Source organism: Ovis canadensis, chromosome 3 (assembly GCF_042477335.2).
Source record: "Ovis canadensis isolate MfBH-ARS-UI-01 breed Bighorn chromosome 3, ARS-UI_OviCan_v2, whole genome shotgun sequence".
Lineage (NCBI taxonomy): Eukaryota > Metazoa > Chordata > Mammalia > Artiodactyla > Bovidae > Ovis > Ovis canadensis.
Genome location: NC_091247.1, coordinates 127,613,910 through 127,639,041, shown reverse-complemented (window position 1 = coordinate 127,639,041; position 25,132 = coordinate 127,613,910). Strand labels below are relative to the sequence as shown.

At 38.0% G+C, this 25,132-nt stretch overlaps 1 long non-coding RNA gene across 2 annotated transcripts in view; it reads right to left on the bottom strand.

Moving 5' to 3' along the window:
• Positions 1 to 5,023: 5,023 nt before the first annotated feature.
• Positions 5,024 to 25,132, bottom strand: part of LOC138435699 (uncharacterized) — a 260,432-nt gene continuing 240,323 nt past the window's right edge. For both annotated transcript variants that reach the window (XR_011255187.1, XR_011255196.1), the window contains 2 exons: positions 7,705 to 7,746; positions 5,024 to 5,741 (listed from right to left, as the gene is read on the bottom strand). This is a non-coding gene — a long non-coding RNA (uncharacterized lncRNA). The remainder of the gene's footprint in view (positions 5,742 to 7,704; positions 7,747 to 25,132) is intronic.

Here is a 25,132-nt window from a genome sequence, read left to right as displayed (position 1 = left end):
TACAAGATCTTTTAGAACTAACATCCCAAAAAGATGTCCTTTTCATTATAGGGGACTGGGATGCAAAAGTAGGAAGTCAAGAAACACCTGGAGTAACAGGCAAATTTGGCCTTGGAATATGGAATGAAACTAGACAAAGGCTAGAGTTTTGCCAAGAGAACGCACTGGTCATAGCAAACACCCTCTTCCAATAACACAAGAGAAGACTCTACACATGGACATCACCAGATGGTCAACACCGAAATCACATTGATTATATCCTTTGCAGCCAAAGATGGGGAAGCTCTATACAGTCAGCAAAAACAAGACCAGGAGCTGACTGTGGCTCAGATCATGAATTCCTTATTGCCAAATTCAGACTTAAATTGAAAAGTAGGTAAAACCACTAGACCATTGTTGTATGACCTAAATCAAATCCCTTATGATTATACAGTGGAAGTGAGAAACAGATTTAAGGGACTAGATCTGATAGATAGAGTACCTGATGAACTATGGACGGAGGTTCATGACATTGTACAAGAGACAGGGATCAAGACCATCCCCATGGAAAAGAAATGCAAAAAAGCAAAATGGCTCTCTGAGGAGGCCTTACAAATAGCTGTGAAAAGAAGAGAACTGAAAAGCAAAGGAGAAAAGGAAAGATATAAGCATCTGAATCCAGAATTCCAAAGAAGAGCAAGGAGATATAAGAAAGCCTTCCTCAGTGATCAATGCAAAGAAATAGAGAAAAACAACAGAATGAGAAAGACTAGAGATCTCTTCAAGAAAATTAGAGATACCAAGGGAACATTTCATGCAACGATGGGCTCAATAAAGGACAGAAAAGGTATGGACCTAACAGAAGCAGAAGATATTAAGAAGAGGTGGCAAGAATACACAGAAGAACGATACAAAAAAGATCCTCATGACCAAGATAATCATGATGGTGTGATCACTCACCTACAGCCAGACATCCTGGAATGTGAAGTCAAGTGGGCCTTAGAAAGCATCACTATGAACAAAGCTAGTGGAGGTGATGGAATTCCAGTAGAGCTATTTCAAATCCTGAAAGATGATGCTGTGAAAATGCTGCACCTAATATGCCAGCAAATTTGGAAAACTCAGCAGTAGCCACAGGACTGGAAAAGGTCAATTTTCATTCCAGTCCCAAAGAAAGGCAATGCCAAAGAATGCTCAAACTACTGCACAATTGCACTCATCTCACACGCTAGTAAAGTAATGCTCAAAATTTTCGAAGCCAGGCTTCAGCAATACGTGAACCATGAACTTTCTGATGTTCAAGTTGGTTCTAGAAAAGGCAGAGGAACCAGAGATCAAATTGCCAACATCTGCTGGGTCTTGGAAAAAGCAAGAGAGTTCCAGAAAAACAACTATTTCTGCTTTATTCACTATGCCAAAGCCTTTGACTGTGTGGATCAACATTCAGAAAATGAAGATCATGGCATCTGGTCCCATCACTTCATGGTAAATAGATGGGGAAACAGTGGAAACAGTGTCAGACTTTATTTTGGGGGGCTCCAAAATCACTGCAGATGGTGATTGTGGCCATGAAATTAAAAGATGCTAACTCCTTGGAAGGAAAATTATGACCAACCTAGATAGCATATTCAAAAGCAGAGACATTACTTTGCCAACAAAGGTCCGTCTAATCAAGACTACGGTTTTTCCAGTAGTTATGTATGGATGTGAGAGTTGGACTGTGAAGAAAGCTGAGCGCCAGAGAATTGATGCTTTTGAACTGTGGTGTTGGAGAAGATTCTTGAGAGTCCGTTGGACTGCAAGGAAATCCAACCAGTCCATTCTGAAGGAGATCAGCCCTGGGATTTCTTTGGAAGGAATGATGTTGAAGCTGAAACTCCAATAGTTTGGCCACCTCATGCGAAGAGTTGACTCATTGGAAAAGACCCTGATGCTGGGAGGGATTGGGGGCAGGAGGAGAAGGGGACGACAGAGGATGAGATGGCTGGATGGCATCACTGACTCGATGGATGGGAGTCTGAGTGAACTCCAGGAGTTGGTGATGGACAGGGAGGCCTGGTGTGCTGCGATTCATGGGGTCACAAATAGTTGGACACGACTGAGCGACTGAACTGAACTGAACACTTTTCAAAATCTGAACTATTAATAATGAGACTGCCAAGGATCAGAATGTTTCTTAAATTGGAAAGCCTAGCATCAGACTTTCTCTCTCTGGGAAACAAATTAAGAAAATGCTTGACTTACACACATCGAGTTGTTTTTTTTTTTTTGTCTTCCTAATTGAGTGAGGTCTATTACAGTCATGCTGTGGCAAGACTCTTGCTCTCTGGGCTATGTTTTACATTATCATTTGGAACCTACAATTAGTGGAGCATTTCTTCAGCACCGTTCAGAGAATGTTTCTCGGAAACCATCTTAATGTGGTTTACTAATCAGGCTATACACAGATATGTAAACTATGGAATGCTTTAGTTCTAAAATTATTTGATTCATAATTGTGTTTCTTTTCTAACTATGCAGAAACACTAAGGTTATCTTGATATACAACTGATCATGTGGGAAGATATGTCAATGGATGTGAACCAGTGGTTAAAACAAATGAACAAACGAGTTAGTACAAAGTAAACAGCACATATGTTGAGGTACATAAACAAGTCGTTTGAGTCAGAAAGGACATCACCAAAGTGGTCTGTACCCTGAAACTAGGGGATGGACAGGAACTATGTCATCCGCTTCTACAACATGTTACTTGCCCAAGTATCTTTTAATCAACAGGCAAATCAAAACTGTATTTCTCTAATGCTGTCTTAAATACTGAGCTAGAAATCTCATTTCAGTTAGGGACTGGAGAACCTGCAGGTACAAGATGAATTTCATTCCAAATAACCCACTTAAGTCTCAAATATATTTCTTTTGAGAAAATTGTGGTTTTGTCTTTTCTTCACAATATTTGATGTTCTAACTTTTTTTAACATCCCCTCAGTTTATCATCTGGGTTTCCTTGGTGGCTCAGAAGGTAAAGAATCTGTCTGCAATGCAGGAGACCTGGGTTCAATCCCTAGGTCAGTAAGATCCCCTGGAGGAGGAAATGGCAACCTACTCCATTGTTCTTGCCTGGAGAATTCCATGGACAGGCTACAGTCCATGGGTAGTTCAAAGAGTCAGACTTAACTGAAGTGATTTAGCACCACACACTGGATTTAAATCTCCAAATTTTGAATCTTGTATTTAAATATATACTTCCCTAGGAAACTATCTGTACATTAATTGATTAATAGATCAAATTTGTATTTTTCTTTTCCTACCTGGTGGTAATTTTTTATCTGACAAGTAAATTACATTGTTCAAGAGGGGAGGGAGAAGAAGATAAAGTTATAGAAAACACAGCAGAGTTTGAAACACTTAGCTTATTTAGATGAAATCAATAATGAGATCTACTCAGCAAAGACTTTTTAATGTCAACTACATTCATTTCTTATTTGTTCAGCTCTCAAAATACTATCAGTATTTTAACTCAGCCATTTAGTGAGGACTGGAAGCATATTTTGATCTTAAGGCCTAATTTTAAACTGTTTCTTCCTTTTTATCTGCGTTATTAATTTTGAGAGAATTTGGAAACAAATTATAAAGCTAAACTTTCAAAAATAATTAACATAGTTTAGAAAGTCTTGGGTTTCATGTTTATTGCTGAACTTGCAAAAACATTTAATTTTTTCAATGATGAATTAACTCTTTGATCAATAAAAGGTTGCAGGGTATCAGTTTGTAGGTTACCTAAATAGGACACAGATAGAAATTTCGACTCAGTGTGAATATTTTAAACACAGCACTATATTTTAGAGGCCAGGAAATAAGAGGAGACAAATAGTGCCGGCTGACTGAAGAATTAGCTGCCCATCACCTTTTGGATGGCTTTCAATAGCTTTTTTGGAAGAGCAGAAGAAAGTTAAACTGAGCTCTTTATTAGTTTTTATCAATAAGTCTTTGTTACCAATTGGTATAGCATTTCAAGTGATTCTATTGGAAAAGGTATCAGTAGGGACTGAATATATACCAGTTCCATACTAGCAGAATTTTATTATTGTAATGACCCACACTTTTTCTTCCCAAAATATTTCCTGATTCAAATACATTTAGTATTTAATAGCTGAAGTGATTTACTTTGGAGAATTTAGGAAAACATTTCTGAAATAAGATCTTCATTGAAGAAAGCAACATTTACATAAAACAGATATTAATATTTTATAGCAACCAAGTTATTCAAATCATATTACATATTCAGATACAAGAACTAGAGGACAATAAAATTCCCTCAAGTTTTCATTTTAATTCCAATCAAAAGACTGAAAAAAAAATTTCAGTAATCTGATAATTTTATTTGAGATAATCATTCGTCAACATAATTGAGTAATGAAGTAGATTACTTCTATCAAAATTATTCTGCATTTCTTTCTAGTCTAAAACCTACATAACTTAGCCATTAATATGACTTACGTTTAATATAGTTATCACCTGGACCAAAGATATATGACACAATTACATGAATTCATTTAAAATTTCTCTGACAATAAAGACATTTACATTCATATGTTTTGGGGGGATGGGGGGACTAATGTCTGAAGGAACACCTAAAATAGACTGCCATTTTGTGTGAGACATTCTTCATATCTGCATTTCCTAAGAAAATAGATGTCAGACTGAGTCATTTGGAATATAGGCAGAAAACTCCTGTGTTAATATGATCACTTTGCTTTAATAGATTTAAGTGTCATGAACTGTTAAAAAAATCAGTATATCATTCCATTTTTCACCTAATTTAAAAATGTCTATGGCACTAAATCACAAACTTAGACTGCAACTGTCTTTTACTTTGAGATAAAAGCATAAACTGTCCTGAGAATACAATATCCAGGAAAGCATTTATGATATCAGAGGTATCTAAAACCCTAAAACACTTTGATTACCATCTCCCTTGAGGAATACATAGGAAATCATTTCCCGATATTTTTGTGTAATACTCATGTATAAACAAAAGATAAGTAAATCTTTTCAAAATAAAATTTATTAGCACTAATTATGAACAGGTTGTTCACTGGGGAAGGAAATGAGATAATTAGAGGGTTACTTGGAGGTATGTTATGGGAAAAGCAAATAAAAGCTTTATTCATCATTCAGAAGAATTCCTTGGTGTGAGAACTCAGCAAGCAGAAAGGATTTGGCAAGGCTAGTAAAGTGAAAATGTAATGACCTTGATTTAGACTGGTTTCTGTCATGAATTCCCCACCTTCAAGAGCAAAGGAACTGAAACAGCCTGATAACATTGCCCCTTTCTAAAACCATGTTGATAAGCTTCTTCCAAAGTGCCAGTGAAAGTCCAGTGATGGAACTGCCCCAAGTCCAGCTTCACAGAGCATAACAACATTAAAGGAACACAGAAGGAAGTTGGCCTTTTATGAGGCTATCACAAAAGAAAGCTACATGCTTCAGAAGCAAGTTTATCTGAACGTGAACAGACAATATTCTTCAAACATTTCAATTGTGGCAATCCTGGTGTATTTATTTCAAAAGCATAAAATAACTTTGGATTTCAGTAACTGTAAAAAGCATTTTAAAGATCCATAACCTTGATTACTAATGTTCTCATTTAAAAAAAAATGCGTTGATTACTCACATGTGAGTGTGTATTTTCAAAAGGACTGGCTTATTTCCAATAGAGTAAAGATACAGGGGGAAAATTTATAAGCATCAAAATAGGCAGTTTCCTATAAGAACATAAACACAGACGTTAATATATTTCAGTTGAATCTTTCCATAATGAAAAGTAAAATGTAAGCACATTATTATCAATTCTACTTCTTTACATGCGCCATCAATCCCTGGGTCAGGAAGATCCCCAGGAGGAGGAAATGGTAACCCACTCCAGTATTCTTGCCTGGGAAATCCCACAGACAGAGAAGGCTGGCTGGGTACAGTCCATGGGGTGGCAAAGAGTCGGACATGACTGAAGCAACTTGGTGCAATTCTGTATTTCTTGGGAGGTTATTGAAATAAATTGAAATAACTTAGACTTTGTGGGTAAATATTAATAAAAGGAAAATATGCTAAATAAGGTGGTAATTCAAATTATTAAAAGACAATCCCTATTGTTTAATAGATGCAGATAAATTTACCCATAAAGCTAATTTACTTCATTGTACAGCACACACAACACTATAAAGCAAGGATTCTCCAATAAAGAAGAATTAACATATTTGATTAATATAGCCAATATCTGTGACAATCACCTCTCCTTGTTATCTACATACCATACTAGAATCCTCATTAAGGAAATACTCACTTTTTGTACATGTTACCAAGGATCTAATTGAGATTAGGAATTTTGCTTGAATGTTTCTTCGATAATGCATTGCATTGAACTATGTATCTAAGTTATTTATTTTAATAGTTAACCAAAAGTGAAGTGAAATGAAGTCACTCAGTTGTGTCCAACTTTTTGCGACCCCATGGACTGTAGCTTACCAGGCTTCTCTGTCCATGGGGTTTTCCAGGCAATAGTACTGGAGTGGATTGCCATTTCCTTCTCCAGGGGATCTTCTGACTCAGGGATAGAACCCGGGTCTCCCGCATTGTAGACAGATGCTTTACCATCTGAGCCACCAGGGAAGTCCAGTTAACAAAATCTATATTTTATTTTGTTTTTTTAATTCTGTTTTTCTTTCATTTTTGTGTTCTTATATGCATAGAACAAGAGGACAATTAGTAACTTTATTGCTGGTTATATATGATTCCAAGAAATTTTCAGTCAAATTCCCTTCGTAGTTATAATTCCCACTGACCTAATGATTTCCCTGAGGGAGAGGGATATAACAAATCGTGAAGAAGGGTGGACCAAGATGGTGACATAGAGGCCCCTGAACTCCCATCATCTTATGGATACATCAACTATGCAACAAGGAGCAATTGTTTCTGAAAGAAATTCTGAAACTAGCTGAGTGACTCTTACACATTCAGCAAATAAACAAATGTCCACCTTGGAAGGGATAGGAAAGGCTGAGACACATTGTCACCACAAACCCCACCCCCCCACACACACAGTTCCATACAGTCAGGAAGGAACTCTTAACTCTCAGCTTCTCTCTGAGGAGTGAAGGGCTTGGAGCCCATATTTAGTACCCCAACCCTTAAGACTCCCACCCATGGTACAGGTCCTCAAAAACAACCAGCTCCATAAGCCAGAAGCTGTGTTAAGAGACCTATAAAAAGCAGTGAAGGTAAAAGTCACTCAGTCCTGTCCAACTCTTTATGATCCAATGGACAGTAACTCACCAGACCTTCTGTCCATGAAATTCTCCAGGCAAGAATACTGGAATGGGTAGCCATTCACTTTTCCAGGGGATCTTCCCAACCCAGGGATTGAACCCAGGTCTCCTGCACTATAGGCAGATTCTTTACCATCTAAGACACCAGGAAAGCCCCATGACATCTATAAGTATAGCAAATTATGCAGCATTTGTTAACAGATATAAAAGCACTTGCTACATATATCCCCTCAGGGCTTAACATAGAGATAACAGGCAAAACTGCACATGTCTCAGTCTTTCTCTGAAAGAAGTCCATTGGCAAAATTTGAACCTGCAAGCCGAGGGTCAGACTTCTAGTTTAGCACATGTAATAGGGGCTGGCTATGATCCTCCCTAGAGACCAGGGAAACAGGGGACACCTTACCTGTTGTCCCCCATTATTTTGCTCCCAGTTGCCAGCTTCTCCCTAGAAAGGAATTCAAACACATGTTTGCATCCCAGTGTATGGACTGCTGCCTAAGGTTAGATTCCCAGATCATATGGCCCTGATAATCAGTGGTGCTTGCTTTCCTGATTCCCACAGGACTGTAGCAAACAGAGCAACAATTCTTTACAGGTACAGGAGGATTTGCCTCCCTTTTCCCCCAGCTATATACCCAGGCCCACTACAGAGCCAACAGGCAAAAACCCTCATCTCCCAGCTACTCTTCTCTACAAGATGTTGCTTGAGATTTCAGCTTCTTAGAAGCATTATCTAGGTGCTCAATGTGACCCTCCACTTTGGGACACAAATCCATATAACAGGATCAAGCCGGGTTTATTTTAAAGATGCAAAGATGGTTCAATATTCACAAATCAATAAAGAAATGTGTGGATTTATCTCTGGGCTTTATGTAAGATCAGAAACTATAAAACTCCTAGAGGAGAACATAGGCAAAACACTCTCAGACATAAATCACAGCAGGATCCTCTATGATCCACCTCCCAGAATTCTGGAAATAAAAGCAAAAATAAACAAATGGGATCTAATTAAAATTAAAAGCTTCTGCACAACAAAGGAAAATATAAGCAAGGTGAAAAGACAGCCTTCGGAATGGGAGAAAATAATAGCAAATGAAGCAACTGACAAACAACTAATCTCAAAAATATACAAGCAACTTATGCAGCTCAATTCCAGAAAAATAAATGACCCAATCAAAAAATGGGCCAAAGAACTAAATAGACATTTCTCCAAAGAAGACATACGGATGGCTAACAAACACATGAAAAGATGCTCAACATCACTCATTATTAGAGAAATGCAAATCAAAACCACAATGAGGTACCACTTCACACCAGTCAGAATGTCTGTGATCCAAAAATCTGCAAGCAATGAGTGCTGGAGAGGGTGTGGAGAAAAGGGAACCCTCCTACACTGTTGGTGGGAATGCAAACTAGTACAGCCACTATGGAGAACAGTGTGGAGATTCCTTAAAAAATTGCAAATAGAAATACCTTATGACCCAGCAATCCCACTGCTGGGCATACACACCGAGGAAACCAGAATTGAAAGAGACACATGTACCCCAATGTTCATCGCAGCACTGTTTATAATAGCCCGGACATGGAAACAACCTAGATGTCCATCAGCAGATGAATGGATAAGAAAGCAGTGGTACATATACACAATGGAGTATTACTCAGCAGTTAAAAAGAATTCATTTGAATCAGTTCTGATGAGGTGGATGAAACTGGAGCCGATTATACAGAGTGAAGTAAGCCAGAAAGAAAAACACCAATACAGTATACTAACACATATATATGGAATTTAGGAAGATGGCAATGACGACCCTGTATGCAAGACAGGAAAAAAGACACAGATGTGTATAACGGACTTTTGGACTCAGAGGGAGAGGGAGAGGGTGGGATGATTTGGGAGAATGGCATTCTAACAGGTATACTATCATGTAAGAATTGAATCACCAGTCTATGTCTGACTCAGGATACAGCATGCTTGGGGCTGGTGCATGGGGATGACCCAGAGAGATGTTATGGGGAGGGAGGTGGGAGGGGGGTTCATGTTTGGGAATGCCTGTAAGAATTAAAGATTTTAAAATTTAAAAAATAAAAAACTAAAAAAAAAAAGAAAGAAATGTGATCATCACTTTATCAAAATGAAGAGTAAATTATCTCAACTGATTAAAAAAGGGATCTGACAAAATTGAAGATTCTTTTATGATAAAAATTCTGAATAATATGGGTATAAAATGAATTTATCTCAACATGATAAAGAACATATGTGAAAAGCCCTCCACTAATATCATACTCAACAATGAAAAACTCACAGGTTTTCCTCTAAGAACAGAAATAAAACAAGGATGCCCACTCTTGCCACTTTTATTCAATATAGTACTGTAAGTTATAGCCAGAATAATTAATCAAGAAAAAGAAATTAAATGTGTCCAAGTCAGAAAAGAAGAAATACATTTTTTTTTTCTATTTGTAGGTATCATGGTATTACATGTAGAAAAGCTAAATACCCCATCAAAAACCAGTTGGAACTAAAATACAGATTCAATAAATTACAAAAGACCTCAAATAGCCAAAACAAATCTTAAGAAAGAAGACTAGAGCTGAAGGAACTATGCCCCTTTTGACTTCAGACTATACTACAAAGCTACAGTAGTCAAACCAGTATGGTACTGGCACATAAACAGACACATAGATCAATGAAACAGACTACAGAGCCCAGAGATAAACCCACAGACCTATGGTCAATTAATCTGTGACCAAGGAGGCAAGTATATACAAAAGAGAAAAGACAGTCTCTCAGTAAGCTGAGAAAACAGGACACTTATATGTCAAAGAATGAAATTAGAACATTATCTAATACCATATACAAAAATAAACTAAAAATGCATTAAAGACCTAAATGTAAGAGTGGAAGCCATAAACCTTCTAGAGGAAGACATAAACAGAACAGTTTTTGTTATAAACTGTAGCCATTTTTTATCTGTCTTGTAAACCAAAGGAAACAAAAGCAAAAATAAACAAGTGGGACCTAATTACACTTAAAAGTTTTTGCACAGCAAAGAAAACCATTGACAAAACAGACAAACTACTGAATGCAAGAAAATGTTTGCAAATGATTTGACAGTAAGAAATTAATATCCAACATGTATAAACAGCTCACACAACTCTATATCATAGGATTAGCAGATGCAAACTGGTATATATAGAATGCATAGACAACAAGGTCCTACTGTATAGCACAGGGAACTATATTCAATATTCTATGATAAACCATAATGGAAAAGAATATGAAAAAGAATAACTGAGTCACTTTGCTATAGAGCAGTAATTAATAACAACATTGTAATTCAACTATATTTCAATAATTTTTTTTAGAAAAATTAAGGAAACAGTAGAAACTCCCAATCCACCATAGGTAATCAAAATTTTGAAACTTGTAGGTATCCTTCTCTTTTACATATCAATAATGTTACTTCATGTATAATATGTCAGCAAATTGACATCATAACAAAGTAATCATAGCTCAGGCATACAAATGAGGTTGATTGGCTACTGAGGATTCAGTCTTACACATGTCCCTGCACCAATGAGAACATGATTCTTCCATTTTGACAAATCTTACTGAAAATTTCAAAGTGATCTTCATTAACCTAAGTAATATTTCTTACAAAAGAAGGCAGTTCAGCTGCTCAGTCATGTCTGACTCTTTGTGACCCCATGGACTGTACCACGCCAGGCTTCCCTGTCCATCACCAACTCCTTGAGCTTGCTCAAATTCATGTCCATCAAGTTGGTGATACCATCCAACCATCTCATCCCCTGTCGTCCCCTTCTCTTCCTGCCTATCTTTCCCAGCATCAGGGTCTTTTCTAATGAGAGGGCTCTTTGCAGCAGGTGGCCAAAGTATCAGAGCTTCAGCTTCAGCATCAGTCCTTCCAATGAATATTCAGAATTGATTTCCTTTAGTATTGACTGATTTGATCTCCTTGCAGTCCAAGGGATTCTCAAGAGTCTTCTCCAACACCACAGTTCAAAAGCATCAGTTCTTCAGTGTTAAGTTTTCTTTATGGTCCAACTCTCATATTCATACATTATTGTATAGCACAGGGAACTATAGTCAATGGGAACTATAGCAATATCTTATAGTAAGCTATAATGGAAAATGATTTCAAAATCAATATATGTGTATGTATATAATTGAATCATCTTGCTGTATACCTGAGACATTGTAAGTCAACTATACTCAACTATGCTATACTTTTTACTTCAATATATGCAAATTATATATGTCTTTATTATGTGTTTATAAATAAAATGAGAAAAAATAATATTATCTGCGCAGTGTTGACTTTCCAAGTAAAAGAAATTACATCTTTAAAGGGATTAGGAACTTTTTTCTTCCTTATTTTTGTTTGTGAGTTTTGAACCTATTTGTTATGGGTCAGTAATTTAAATCTTCCTCTTAGGATCCAGTCATTTAATATGCAGTGAAACACTGAGCCTACATTGCTTGCAGAAGTTTTAGACATTTTGAAAAATTTTAGAGATCTAAACTACATGATCTCTTCAGTTTCCCTCTGAACTATTCTTTGTGTTCTTCCCTCTTCCATCTCTCCTGGGACTCCCAGAAGTAAAATTTTATTATCCTTACTAATTATCATCTCAAATTATTTTTTCAACTGAGAGGTAACACAGGATATGTGCAAATGTCGAACAATAACATTTCCCTTATTGGGAACACATATATCTTTTCACTGTAGTTACTCTGGTTTAGGCATTGTTCATATCATGTTTTTGATGGTTTGCCTTATTCCACCTCAGGGAAACCACACACGTAATAAAATAACCATATAATTTATTGTAGCAAACGTTACTTAACTAGATTACAACGTTCTACGCTAAGACTTTAAAACATTCTTAAATTAAGGCCGATCATTATTTTATTTGCCTAAGGTCATAAGAATTCTGGCCAGAACTCTAAAACACTTGGTTTGGGTGAGTCTCTTTTCTTTAGACGTGATTTAGCTCACCTTTTCAGTAGAGTAAAAAAATGGGTCTTTTTCTTAAGACTTCTGCTTTTTCTCTGAATCTTTTTCTAAAAATATCACACAAGTAAAGCCAACAGTATTCTTGCCTGGAGAATCCCTTGGTCAGAGGAACCTGGTGGGCTACAGTCCATAGTTTTGCAAAGAGTCAGACATTACTGAAGTGACTTAGCACAGCACAGCACAAAGCCAACAGAGCAGTACTGTGCCTATCACAATTTATATTAAATCATATTTTTAAATCTTATAGTACTGAAATCCTAAGAGAATTATTTTACTATTTTTTTAATTCACTGAATTACTATTGAATTTTTGAATTCATTCCTGGAATATAATATTGAGAGGGAATAATTTTCTAAACTAAATGCCTTGTTTTTTAATTATCAGTGATTATTTTGTTACTTGCTGTAAAGAAAATATTGTTTTTAAAGTATCAGTGGTAATTCTGTTGCCTGTCCATGACTTTTAAAGCATTATACTTTATTAGACCCAAGAATAAGTAATCATCACGAAAGTATATTTTCACAAACTCTAAAATTAAAACTTTAAAGTACCAGCCAAAGGGTCTGCAATTTTCAAAAACATAGACCCAAGTTTATTGCTATAGCAGCAGTAAATTATTGTAATTTTAGAACAATTTCTATAATAACATACTTGCCTTTTCAGGCAAAATTTATGTAATTATATAACCTATAAAATGAAATCATTACATTGTTATATATTAAATATAAGGTTTCCTATAAGCTGATTAGTTACAATTTAGGAGATATCATCTTTTAAAAATGTTTTAAGTTTAATTATTTGGCTGTGCTGGGTCTTAGTTGAGGCACAGGGCATCTCTGTTCTTCCTTATGGTATTTGGGATCTTTAGCTAAGGCATGTGAACTCTCAGTTATGGCATGAGAACACTTAGCTGTGCAGCATGTGGTATCTAGTTCCTTGACCAGGGATTGAACCTAGGCCCCCTGCACTGGACTACCAGGGAAGTCCCAAAAAGGTACCATCTTTTTTATTTAACATGTGTAAGTCAATATCATCATAGTCTTTATTTATTATCTAACATGCCAGTAAATAAATGAATTACTGATAAAGAATATAGGCAGGAAAATAATTTAGCTGTTAAACTCAATTAGTCTTTCTTGTGGGTCCTTCTGCTTTTGTGGCTTTAGCACATAATACTTCATTTGCCGTTTCCTCTTGGACTTTCCCCCTCTTTCTTTAGGTCATTTCCACATCTCATTCTGCTTAGAGGGCATCTTGACTCAAGCGTCAGTCTTCTTTCTGGATTGTAGGCTCACCTTGCCTCTAACCATAGAATTCTTCCATCTCTTTATTCTCTGAGCTGGAAATTCCAGCATTACCTCCTCATAGACTTTCCTCCATTTTCTATTTAGTCAGCTTAGCCCTCTTTATAATTTGGTGCCAGAAAAATGTAAAAACTGTTTTGTTTTGTTTTTACTGTAGAATTTGCAGTAGGCAGGAAGTTCATAGATCTGATTTCTACTTCCTCCACTAAACTCTGGTTGGAAGATTATATTCTTGTTCAGGACTTAGAATTGGCTCTGCTAAATGAAGGATCTGAAATAGGTTATCTTTAAAATCTTTGCAACTTTATGAATATGCTCAGTCTACAAATACTAAAAGGTTTCATTATATTCCTGCTTCCTCTAAGTGAATGTAATAGAGTGAAAACAATTTATTTTTCAGATTATCTTGACTCTATCAAACATGAGTCCTTTAGGAAAATTCTCTAAATAGGGCATGGGAACTGCTCCCCAGTCACCACTTTGTGATTGTATTTCCTTTCTATCAGATATAGATTTGGCTAATATCTTTTCTCCACTGAATCAGTTCAGTTCAGTTCAGTTACTCAGTCATGTCCGACTCTTTGCAACCCTATGGACCGCAGCATGCCAGGCCTCCCTGTCCATCACCAACTCCTGAAGCTTGCTCAAACTCATGTCCATAGAGTTGGTGATGTCATCCAACCATCTCATCCTCTGTCCTCCCCTTCTCCCACTGCCTTCAATGTTTCCCAGCTTCAGATCTTTTCTAATGAGTCAGTTTTTCACATCAGGTGACCAAAGTATTGGAGTTTCAGCTTCAGCAACAGTCCTTCCAATGAATATTCAGCACTGATTTCCTTTAGGATTGACTGGATGGATCTCTTTGCAGTCCAAGGGACTCTCAAGAGTCTTTTCCAACACCACAGTTCAAAAGCATCAATTCTTTGGCACTCAAGTTTCTTTATAGTCCAACTCTCACATCCATGCATGACTACTGGAAAAACCATAGCTTTGTCTAGATGGACATTTGTTGGCAAAGTAATGTCTCTGCTTTTTTATATGCTGTCTAAGTTGATCATAGCTTTTCTTCCAAGGAGCAAGCTTCTTTTAATTTCGTGGCTGCAATCACCATCTGCAGTGATTTTGGAGCCACAAAAATTAAAATCTCTCACTGTTTCCACTGTTTCCCCATCTATTTCCCATGAAGTGATAGGACCAGAGCCATGATCTTAGTTTTCTGAATGCTGAGTTCTAAGCCAACTTTTTCACTCTCCTCTTTCACTTTCCTCAAGAGGCTCTTTAGTTCTTTTATGCTTTCTGCCATAAGGATGATGTCATCTGTATATCTGAGGTTACTGATATTTCTCTGGCAATCTTGATTCCAGCTTGTGCTTCATGCAGCCCAGCATTTTACATGATGCACTGAATGAAACCAGTGTATTTCCTTCCTTCTTTCTGATCTTTTTCAAATTATTTTCTCATTTAGTTTATTACAAAGTTCCCTGTGCTACAGAGTAGGTCCTTGTTGGTCATCTATTTTAATTATAGCAATGTATGCATGTCAATTGAGTTAGACAGGGCTGTGGTCCATGTGATCAGTTCGATTAGTTTTCTGTGAATGTGGTTTTCATTCTGTCTCCCTCTGGTAAAGATAAGGATAAGAGGCTTAAGGAAGCTACTTGATGGGAGAGACTGACTGTGGGGGAAACCGGGTCTTGTTCTGATCGGTGGGGCCATGCTCAGTTCAGTTCAGTCACTTAGTCATGTCTGACTCTTTGCGACCCCATGGACTGCAGCATGCCAGGCTTCTCTGTCCATCACGAGTTCCTGGAGTTTACTCAAATTCATGCCCATTGAGTTGGTGATGCCATCCAACCATCTCATCTTCTGTCATCCCTTTCTCCTTTCGCCTTCAGTCTTTCCCAGCAACAGAGTCTTTTCCAATGAGTCAGTTCTTTGCATTAGGTGGCCAAAGTATTGGAGCTTCAGCTTCAGCATCAATCCTTCCAATGACTCTTCAGGGTTGATTTCCCTTAGGATTTAGTTTGATCTCCCTGATGTCCAAGGGAATCTCAAGAGTTTACTCCAGCATCACAATAAAAAGCATCAATTCTTTGGCACTCAGCATTCTTTATGACTCATCTCACATCTGTACATGACTACTGGAAAAACCATAGCTTTGACTAGATGGGTCTCTGCCAGTAAAGTGATGCCTCTGTTTTTTAATTTGCTGTCTAGGTTTGGCATAGCTTTTCTTCTAAGGAGCAAGCGTCTTTTAATTTCATGGCTGTAGTCACTGTCCACAGTGATTTTGGAACTGAAGGAAATAAAGTCTATCACTTTTTCCTTTGTTTCCCCTCTATTTGCCATGAAGTGATGGGACCAGATGCCATGATCTTCTTTTTTTTAATGTTGAGTTTTAAACCAGCTTTTTCATTCTCCTCTTTTACCTTCATCAAGAGGCTCTTTAGTTCCTCTTAGCTTTCTGCCATAAGGGTGGTGTCATCTGCATATCTGAGGTTATTGATATTTCTCCCGGAAACCTTGTTTCCAGGTTGAGATTCATCCATCCTGGTATTTTGCATAATGTACTCTGCATATAAGTTAAATCAGCAGGATGACAATACACATCCTTGACATAATCCTTTCCCAATTTGGAACCAGTCTGTTGTTCCATGTCCCATTCTAACTGTTGCTTCTTGATCTGCATACTGGTTTTTTAGGAGGCAAATAAGCTGTTCTGGTATTCCTATCTCTTTAAGAATTTTCCACAGTTTGTTGTGATTCACACAAAGACTTTAGCATAATCAATGAAGCAGAAATAGATATTTTTCTGGAATTCCCTTGTTTGTCTATGATCCAGCAGATGTTGGCAATTTGATGTCTGGTTCCTCTGCCTTTTCTAAATGCAACTTGTACATCTAGAAATCCTCGGTTTACATACTGTTGAAGCTTAGCTTCAAGGATTTTGAGCATTATTTTGCTAGCATGTGAGATGAATGCACTTGTGAGGTAGTTTGAACATTCTTTGGCATTTCCCTTCTTTGGGATTGGAATGAAAACTGAGCTTTTCCAATCCTGTGGCCACTGCTGAATTTTCCAAATTTGCTGGCATATTGAGTGCAACACTTTAACAGCATCACCTTTAAGATCTGAAATAGCTCAGCTGGAATTCCATCACCTCCATTAGCTTTGTTCATAATAATACTTTCTAAGGCCCACTTGGCTTCACACTCCAGGATGCCTGGCTCTAGGTGTGTGATCTCACCATTGTTGTTATCTGGGTCATTAAGACCTTTTTTTCAACATTCCTTTGTGTATTCTTGCCACCTCATCTTAATACCTTCTGTTTCTGTTAGGCCCATATATTTGTATCAGAATTCTTATCTAATTCTACATATACTCATTTCTAGGTTGAACTTTACATATCTAACTCAGTTGAGTAGGTCTGCTTTTTGTTTTGTTTTTGTTTGTTTGTTTTTGTTTTCATTCCCTAAATGTGATGTACCTCTATTAATATTTACTTGGGGAACATCTTGATCTCTGTTTTAGAAAGCCATAAACTGCACATGTAACAGGGGAAGAAACATTGTCCAGCTGAATAAATGTTTTCAAGGATTAATGATATTTTTACAAGCACACATATGTTCTCTAACACAGGAAAGAAAACAAATTTGAAGCAAACACCTCATACTTCCAACTGGTAGCAACCTGTAACCCAGTTCATCTTGTTAACTGGCTGCCTTTGCAATAAAGAACTCCATAAAACACCTATATAATCTCAGAAAATAATAACACTGTCAGCCTGAATGAAAATGCCATCAGCAGACTCAGTGTGCTAAAAATAAGAAGAAAAAGTAAATATAAGGATCAGGGCCAGTTTGGGGGGATTACTGAAATTTCACCCTCTGGGTTATTGCATGCATGAATGCTCAGTTACCCAGTGGTGTCTGACTCTTTGCTACCCCATGGACAGGCTCCTCTGTCCATGAAATTTTCCAAGCAAGAATACTGGAGAGGGTTGCTATTTCCTCCTTAAGGGGATCTTGCCCACCTAGGGATCAAGCCAGTGTCTCCTGAGTACCCTGTATTGGCAGGCAGATTGTTTTACTACTGAGCTACTAGGTAAGCCCCTGCTACTTTTAGTAGTAGGAAACAACTTTAAAATCTAAGGTGTATAAGAGTATACATATTCAGGGGTACATTATAGGGCAACAAAATTTGCTACCCCCAAATGTGTGGATTATTTGGAGCTAGAAATAATCAAGGCCCAAAATCTCACAAATAAAGTTTTACTTTCTCCCTAATGGTCTCTGAAAAATTTTAGCCAGAGGGCATATTCCTGAAATAGAGCTATCACCAGATTTATCTGCAAAGAATATGAGCTAACTGTGGTGGGAGGTAGAAGCAAGGTTCCCTAGAGATCAAAGTTCACTCAGTGTCCCATTGTCTCGGTATGGCCCCAAAACATATATTTACCAAATATTTGTCTAGCTCCATGTTCACTGTCTTCCTCTTCTTTGAAGTCCCAAACCCCTTCCCCCAACATCCTCTTAAATAGGGAAAACCGTGAGACCATTCAGGTATGACCTAAATCAAATCCCTTATGATTATACAGTGGAAGTGAGAAATAGATTTAAGGGACTAGATCTGATAGATAGAGTGCCTGATGAACCATGGAATAAAGTCTGTGACATTGTACAGGAGACAGGGATCAAGACCATCCCCATGGAAAAGAAATGCAAAAAAAGCAAAATGGCTGTCTGGGCAGGCCTTACACATAGCTGTGAAAAGAAGAGAGGCGAGAAGCAAAGGAGAAAAGGAAAGATAAGCATCTGAATGCAGAGTTCCAAAGAATAGCAAGAAGAGATAAGAAAGCCTTCTTCAGCGATCAATGCAAAGAAATAGAGGAAAACAACATAATGGGAAAGACTAGAGATCTCTTCAAGAAAACTAGAGATACCAAGGGAACATTTCATGCAAAGATGGGCTCCATAAAGGACAGAAATGGTCTGGACCTAACAGAAGCAGAAGATATTAAGAAGAGGTGGCAAGAATACACAGAAGAACTGTACAAAAAAGATCTTCATGATCCAGATAATCATGATGATGTGATCACTAATCTAGAGCCAGACATCTGGAATGTGAAGTCAAGTGGGCCTTAGAAAGCATCACTATGAACAAAGCTAGTGGAGGTGATGGAATTCCAGTAGAGCTGTTTCAAATCCTGAAAGATGATGCTGTGAAAGTGCTGCACTCAATATGCCAGCAAATTTGGGAAACTCAGCAGTGGCCACGGGATTGGAAAAGGTCAGTTTTCATTCCAATCCCAAAGAAAGGCAATGCCAAAGAATGCTCAAACTACTGCACAATTGCACTCATCTCACATGTTAGTAAAGTAATGCTCAAAATTCTCCAAGCCAGGCTTCAGCAATACGTGAACCGTGAACTCGCTGACATTCAAGCTGGTTTTAGAAAAGTCAGAGGAACCAGAGATCAAATTGCCAACATCTGCTGGGTCATGGAAAAAGCAAGAGAGTTCCAGAAAAACATCTACTTCTGCTTTACTGACTATGCCAAAGCCTTTGACTGTGTGGATCACAATAAACTGTGGAAAATTCTGAAAGAGATGGGAATACCAGACCACCTGACCTGCCTCTTGAGAAATCTGTATGCAGGTCAGGAAACAACAGTTAGAACTGGACATGGAACAACAGACTGCTTCCAAATAGGAAAAGGAGTACGTCAAGGCTGTATATTGTCACCCTGCTTATTTAACTTCTATGCAGAGTACATCATGAGAAACGCTGGACTGGAAGAAACATAAGCTGGAATCAAGATTGCTGGGAGAAATATCAATAACCTCAGATATGCAGATGACACCACCCTTATGGCAGAAAGTAAGGAGGAACTAAAAAGCCTCTTGATGAAAGTGAAAGAGGAGAGTGAAAAAGTTGGCTTAAAGCTCAACATTCAGAAAACAAAGATCATGGCATCTGGTCCCATCACTTCATGGCAAATAGATGGGGAAACAGTGGAAACAGTTTCAGACTTTATTTTGGGGAGCTCCAAAATCACTGCAGATGGTGACTGTAGCCATGAAATTAAAAGATGCTTTCTCCTTGGAAGAAAAGTTATGAGCAACCTAGATAGTATTTTCAAAAGCAGAGACATTACTTTGCCGACTAAGGTCCATCTAGTCAAGGCTATGGTTTTTCCTGTGGTCATGTATGGATGTGAGAGTTGGACTGTGAAGAAGACTGAGCGCCGAAGAATTGATGCTTTTGAACTGTGGTGTTGGAGAAGACTCTTGAGAGTCCCTTGGACTGCAAGGAGATCCAACCAGTCCATTCTGAAGGAGATCAGCCCTGGGATTTCTTTGGAAGGAATGATGCTAAAGCTGAAGCTCCAGTACTTTGGCCACCTCATGCGAAGAGTTGACTCATTGGAAAAGACTCTGATGCTGGGAGGGATTGGGGGCAGGAGGAGAAGGGGATGACCGAGGATGAGATGGCTGGAAGGCATCACAGACTCGATGGACGTGAGTCTGAGTGAACTCTGGGAGATGGTGATGGACAGGGAGGCCTGGAGTGCTGCCATTCATGGGGTTGCAAAGAGTCGGACCGGACTGAGCGACTGAACTGAACTGAACTGAAATATGATATTTAAGTGAGATTTTCAGCCTCTTGGATAAGTTACTCAGCTTTCCTGGATCTCTTCCAAGTATACATGTTATTAAATCTTGTTTGGTTTCCTTCTGTTAAATCTGTCTGATGTCAATTTAATTCTTAGACCAACCGAAAGAACCTACAAGGGTAGAGGAAAATTATTTTCCCCCTAATAACATCATGACCTTTTGTTAATTGAAATCATTTTCTGTATAGCTCAGTTCTTAAAGACTGTAATTCAGGAATTCAATCATGACAATTTATATTTCAGCCTAAGTGTGTTTAGCACTTATTTGGATTCAGGAAGAGATGTTTATTTGTGAAAATGCTTATTTGTGAAAATGATATTGTAAATAGCAATATCTTGTTGGCATGTCCAATAAGATATAATTGAAAATAGGTCAACAAACCATTCTAGTTATACTTATAGCCATATTACATTTAAAAAGTACTGTCAGAGAATTCGAAAGTTTCCACAAATTAGTATTTAACTACCTAAAGGCATATAAACCAATTTAATAGACTGTTTATAATAAAATACAATTCATTTATTTCAAATACGCAGTATGCAAATCTAATTTCTTTCAGACTCTAATTAGATAGTAATTATTGGCATTAAAAATTGAGCATGATAACAGAGTATTTTTGTTGTTGTGCTGTGTAGTCATTCAGTAGTGTCTAACTCTTTGTGACACTATGGACTATAGCTCCCCATGCTCCTCTGTCCATGGGTTTTTCCCAGGCAAAAATACTGGAGTGTATTGCCATACCCTTCTCCAGGGGATTTTCCCAACCCAGGGATTGAACTCAGGTCTAAAAGAATTTAATGAAGGCTAAAAACCAAATATACTATTTCTGGGCAAGAAAAAATGTATCTAATTATGTTAGGAAAAATCAGAATGGTAACATTTGAGTTGCCCGAGAAAATTACACTTAACTTTCAAAAACTGCCTTGAGCATAATTGTTTATAGAGGTTTGTACCTTTTCAGAGATGCTTATTATAGTCATCATTATGAAAAGAAACTTTTAAGATGACATGCCTATAAATAGCTACGCCTTTCAAGAGAGCACTATTCTAGTTTTTCTAAATAATATCACTCCTAGAAAAAAAATATGATCCCCAAGATTCAACAACACTTCTCATGAAGTAGCATGCATTTATTTCAAGGCCTGTCATTCATGAGAGATATGAGTCCAAGCCTGCTTTGTTTGTGACAGCTAATAATACCGCAGAACTGAAAAGAACTATTACTTTCATTCTAGTCATGCTCTGTCCCTGTTCAGGGAATTAAGTCTCAAGCTTCGAGAGTCTTCCTTCATGTGCAAGCTTCAACTTTTGGACATCAAAGGCAATTTAACTGTAGAGCAACTAAAGTTGCATGAAAGTGAAAGTCGCTCAGTCTTGTCTGACTCTGCGACCTCATGGACCATATAGTTCATGGAATTCTCCAGGCCAGAATGTTGGAGTGGTGGGTAGCTGTTCCCTTCTCCATGTGATCTTCCCAACCCAGGCATCAAAGCCAGGTCTCCCTCATTGCAGGAAGATTCTTTACCAGCTGAGCCCCCAGGGAAGCCTGGGAAACAGTGTGTGGTTACATGCAAATCCACTGAAGTCTGAGAAAAGGAGAGTGAGAGTTTCTAATTTGAATGGGACGTGAGTGGTGGGCAGTCACGCTAGTGTAAAAGGATGAGGCTTAGCAGAGGTCTTGTGAAAATTTCATGTATACAAAGGAGCCTTAGTAAGAGATTTATTTGAGAAGGTAGAGACTTCACTTAAAGGAGGGGCCAAATCACACCTGTAGTGGTAAGGCCACCTGTTAGTAGTAATTCTTCTTCACAGCAAAGGGTAAGAGAACCGATCTTTAAGGAAAGCCCAGTTGGGCAAGTTTTCTGGGAATGGTGTTGGCAGTGGTTGAAGTACCAAGGTACCCATGTTACGGATCCCTGTCTGAATCAGTGAGACAGTTTCAATTGAATAGACACACAAATCAAGTGATGATCTTCTCCCAGGTGGCTGCCTAGGCAATATTATTTGTTCAAAAGCTTTAAAAAAATTCATTGACATTATAAAACTCCAAAGGCAAATTCACTTGTTCATCTTGAACTTGAAAAGAAAGATAATTTGAGCACCTTCATGTCAATGGGGAGTCATAAATCACTCTGATACTTAAAACATGAAAGGACCTTATTTCATTGCAGAATGTCTCTTAATTTTGTAGTTCTAAGGATGAAAGGCCTCTCATAGAAACTGAAAGGAATATTGCAATAGGGCTGCTAGCATAAAAACATATAAATTTAATTCTTTCATATGGCTTTTTTAATGTACTAATAAAATTGGGTAGTTTCAACCACCTTGTAAGCAAGAATTGCAGAGTAATTTTAAAGTTTTCATTATCCAGTTCTTATGACACTTAAAGACAAGAAAGGAGTAGGATTTAGTTGGGGGTGGGGGGGGGGAATCTTATTAGACCAGGCTTGAAAATTGCAATAAACACGATGGGACTACATAAATGGCAAAGAATTCTTAGCAAGATGTAACAGGGTAGAATTAATGTCGGAGCAATTATTTTAGCAGTATGCTCATTTTCTATGTGTAATTCATGGCCTTAATCACTGGTATGCAGATTTAATCATGAGGCAGTGCTCCCAGTACTTAGGAGCATCCACAGTGCACGGTGGATGAAAATTTTTCACACATGGTTTCTTCCTCCACAAAGAAAGTTTCCTATAGCTTTTTTGTTGTTGTTCTTGATTTTTTCAGCTCAACAGACAATGGAGATCTGGCTTTTGAAAGTAAGCACTTGGAAAGAAGCCACAGATGTCAACAAGCCTAGGCCTGCTTTCTCATCCACAAAGCAATGAATTTATTTTCTTTAACTTTGTGCTAAACAATATGTGTGGAGAAACAGACCCTGGGTTCGTGTGAAATAGGAACTGAAATGGATTGCTAATCAGCATTCTGAGTTATGCTCAGGGACGCTCTGACCATATCATGTTGACCCCAAGGAGACAGCAACAGCAAAAACGTACATCTAAGAAAGCTGGTGCATGAACATAGGTGTGGGTAGCCATTCGATGTCAGTGGGCCAAGACTGGTCTGACAAAATGCCTCCTTCAGGCGTTTGCCTCAAAACAGAATGTTCCATGTAATGAGAAAAGTTTCAGACAAAACTCTATATAAATGGTCCTAATTTGAGAACACTATGAAATCTTTTAGACTTAGGTTCCAGCAGGCACCTGTTTCAAGTCTTATATATTCTCATATTATTTACACTTGTTACCATGAAGTGTCTATTTAAATATCTATTTCTGTCATTAGACTATGAGCTCCTTAAGGATAAAAACTAAATCGTATTCACCTGTGGATTTCCAATATTTGCCAGTGCCTGGTACATATAATATTCAACAAAAGTGATTTCAATATAAATAGGACAGTGGTGAGTCTGCTGATGAATAAATAACTTGATTGAGCCTTGAGGGACAAAAAGATATTATTGTCTTAGGCTATTTATAAGTTGAAGCACTAGCTTCTATTATTATCCAAGATCTTCCACTGGAGAGCTCTCCTCTCCCCAGTCAGAGATGATTCTAGAAACTTTGTATTAAAATCTTTAGTTAAACTACTTGTCTCAGAGGGCTTCCCTGGTGGTTCATCGGTTAAGAGTCCATGTTTCCCCTGCAGGGGCGCAGGTTCTATCCCCTGGTTGGGAAACCAAGTTCCTGCATGGCACCCAGTGCCATCAAAACAAAACAAAAAACAAACTTGCCTCAGAAAACTACCTGACCAAAGATTTAGAGTTTTGAGAAGTATCAAGGAGAATTAGGGAAATAGGAACACTAGAGCAAAAGCCTTCAGAGGATGGATTTATCAAGATACTTTCACCACACCACATAAATTCTAGAAGTGCTGAGTTATGGAATTTTGGGGGTCAAGTAAAGCGACTGTAGGGCTTCCTGGGTAGCTCAGCTGGTAAAGAGTCTGCCCGCAATGCAGGAGACCCTGATTCAATTCCTGGGTCAGGAAGTTCCCCTGGAGAAGGGATAGGATACCCACTCCAGTATCTTAGGCTTTCCTGGTGGCTCAGATGGTAAAGAATCTACCTGCAATGTGGGAGACCTGGTTTGATCCCTCTGTTGGGAAGATCCCCTAGAGGAGAGCACGGCAACCCACTCCAGCATTCTTGCCTGGAGAATTCCCATGGACAGAGGACCCTGGTAGCTATGGTCCATGGGGTCACAAAGACTTGGACACGACTGAGCAACAAACACACACAAAGAGACTGCATAGTGCTAATTAAGCTGCCTGCAACGTTTTTCATGGTACACTTATTAATACACAAATGTGGAAAAGATGATAATAGTTTATGGTTGAGTGGCTTTTAGGTGAACAAACCACGACACGTGAAGGATGTCAACCTGAAAAGAGATCTTTAATATCATGCCACAGGCTGTATCTTTGTGCCTTATTTCATATTTGTAATCAACATTGGTGATTCCAACTTACTAAAATTTTCAAACCACCCTATTGGGAAGGAAAATCAGTACATTGAAATCATGATGTTAAATAATAATTACAGCCTGAGCAAATCTGAAATACATATATACCATATGGAGAGAGAAAAGTATTGGGCTATATTGGAAGTTGCTTTTTAACAATCGTACAAGAGTGTCCAGTGAGCTAACAGTTTTCCCTCGCATTTACACTCATGTGTGCATTGGGAGTACCTTAGTCCTCTTCTGTGTTTAGGTCAGAACATAAGTGTACACACTATTTCTGGGTACCACGTTAAGAACACTGAGGAAGCCAGAGCTTCTCAAAAGAGGATAAAAAGGAAAATCA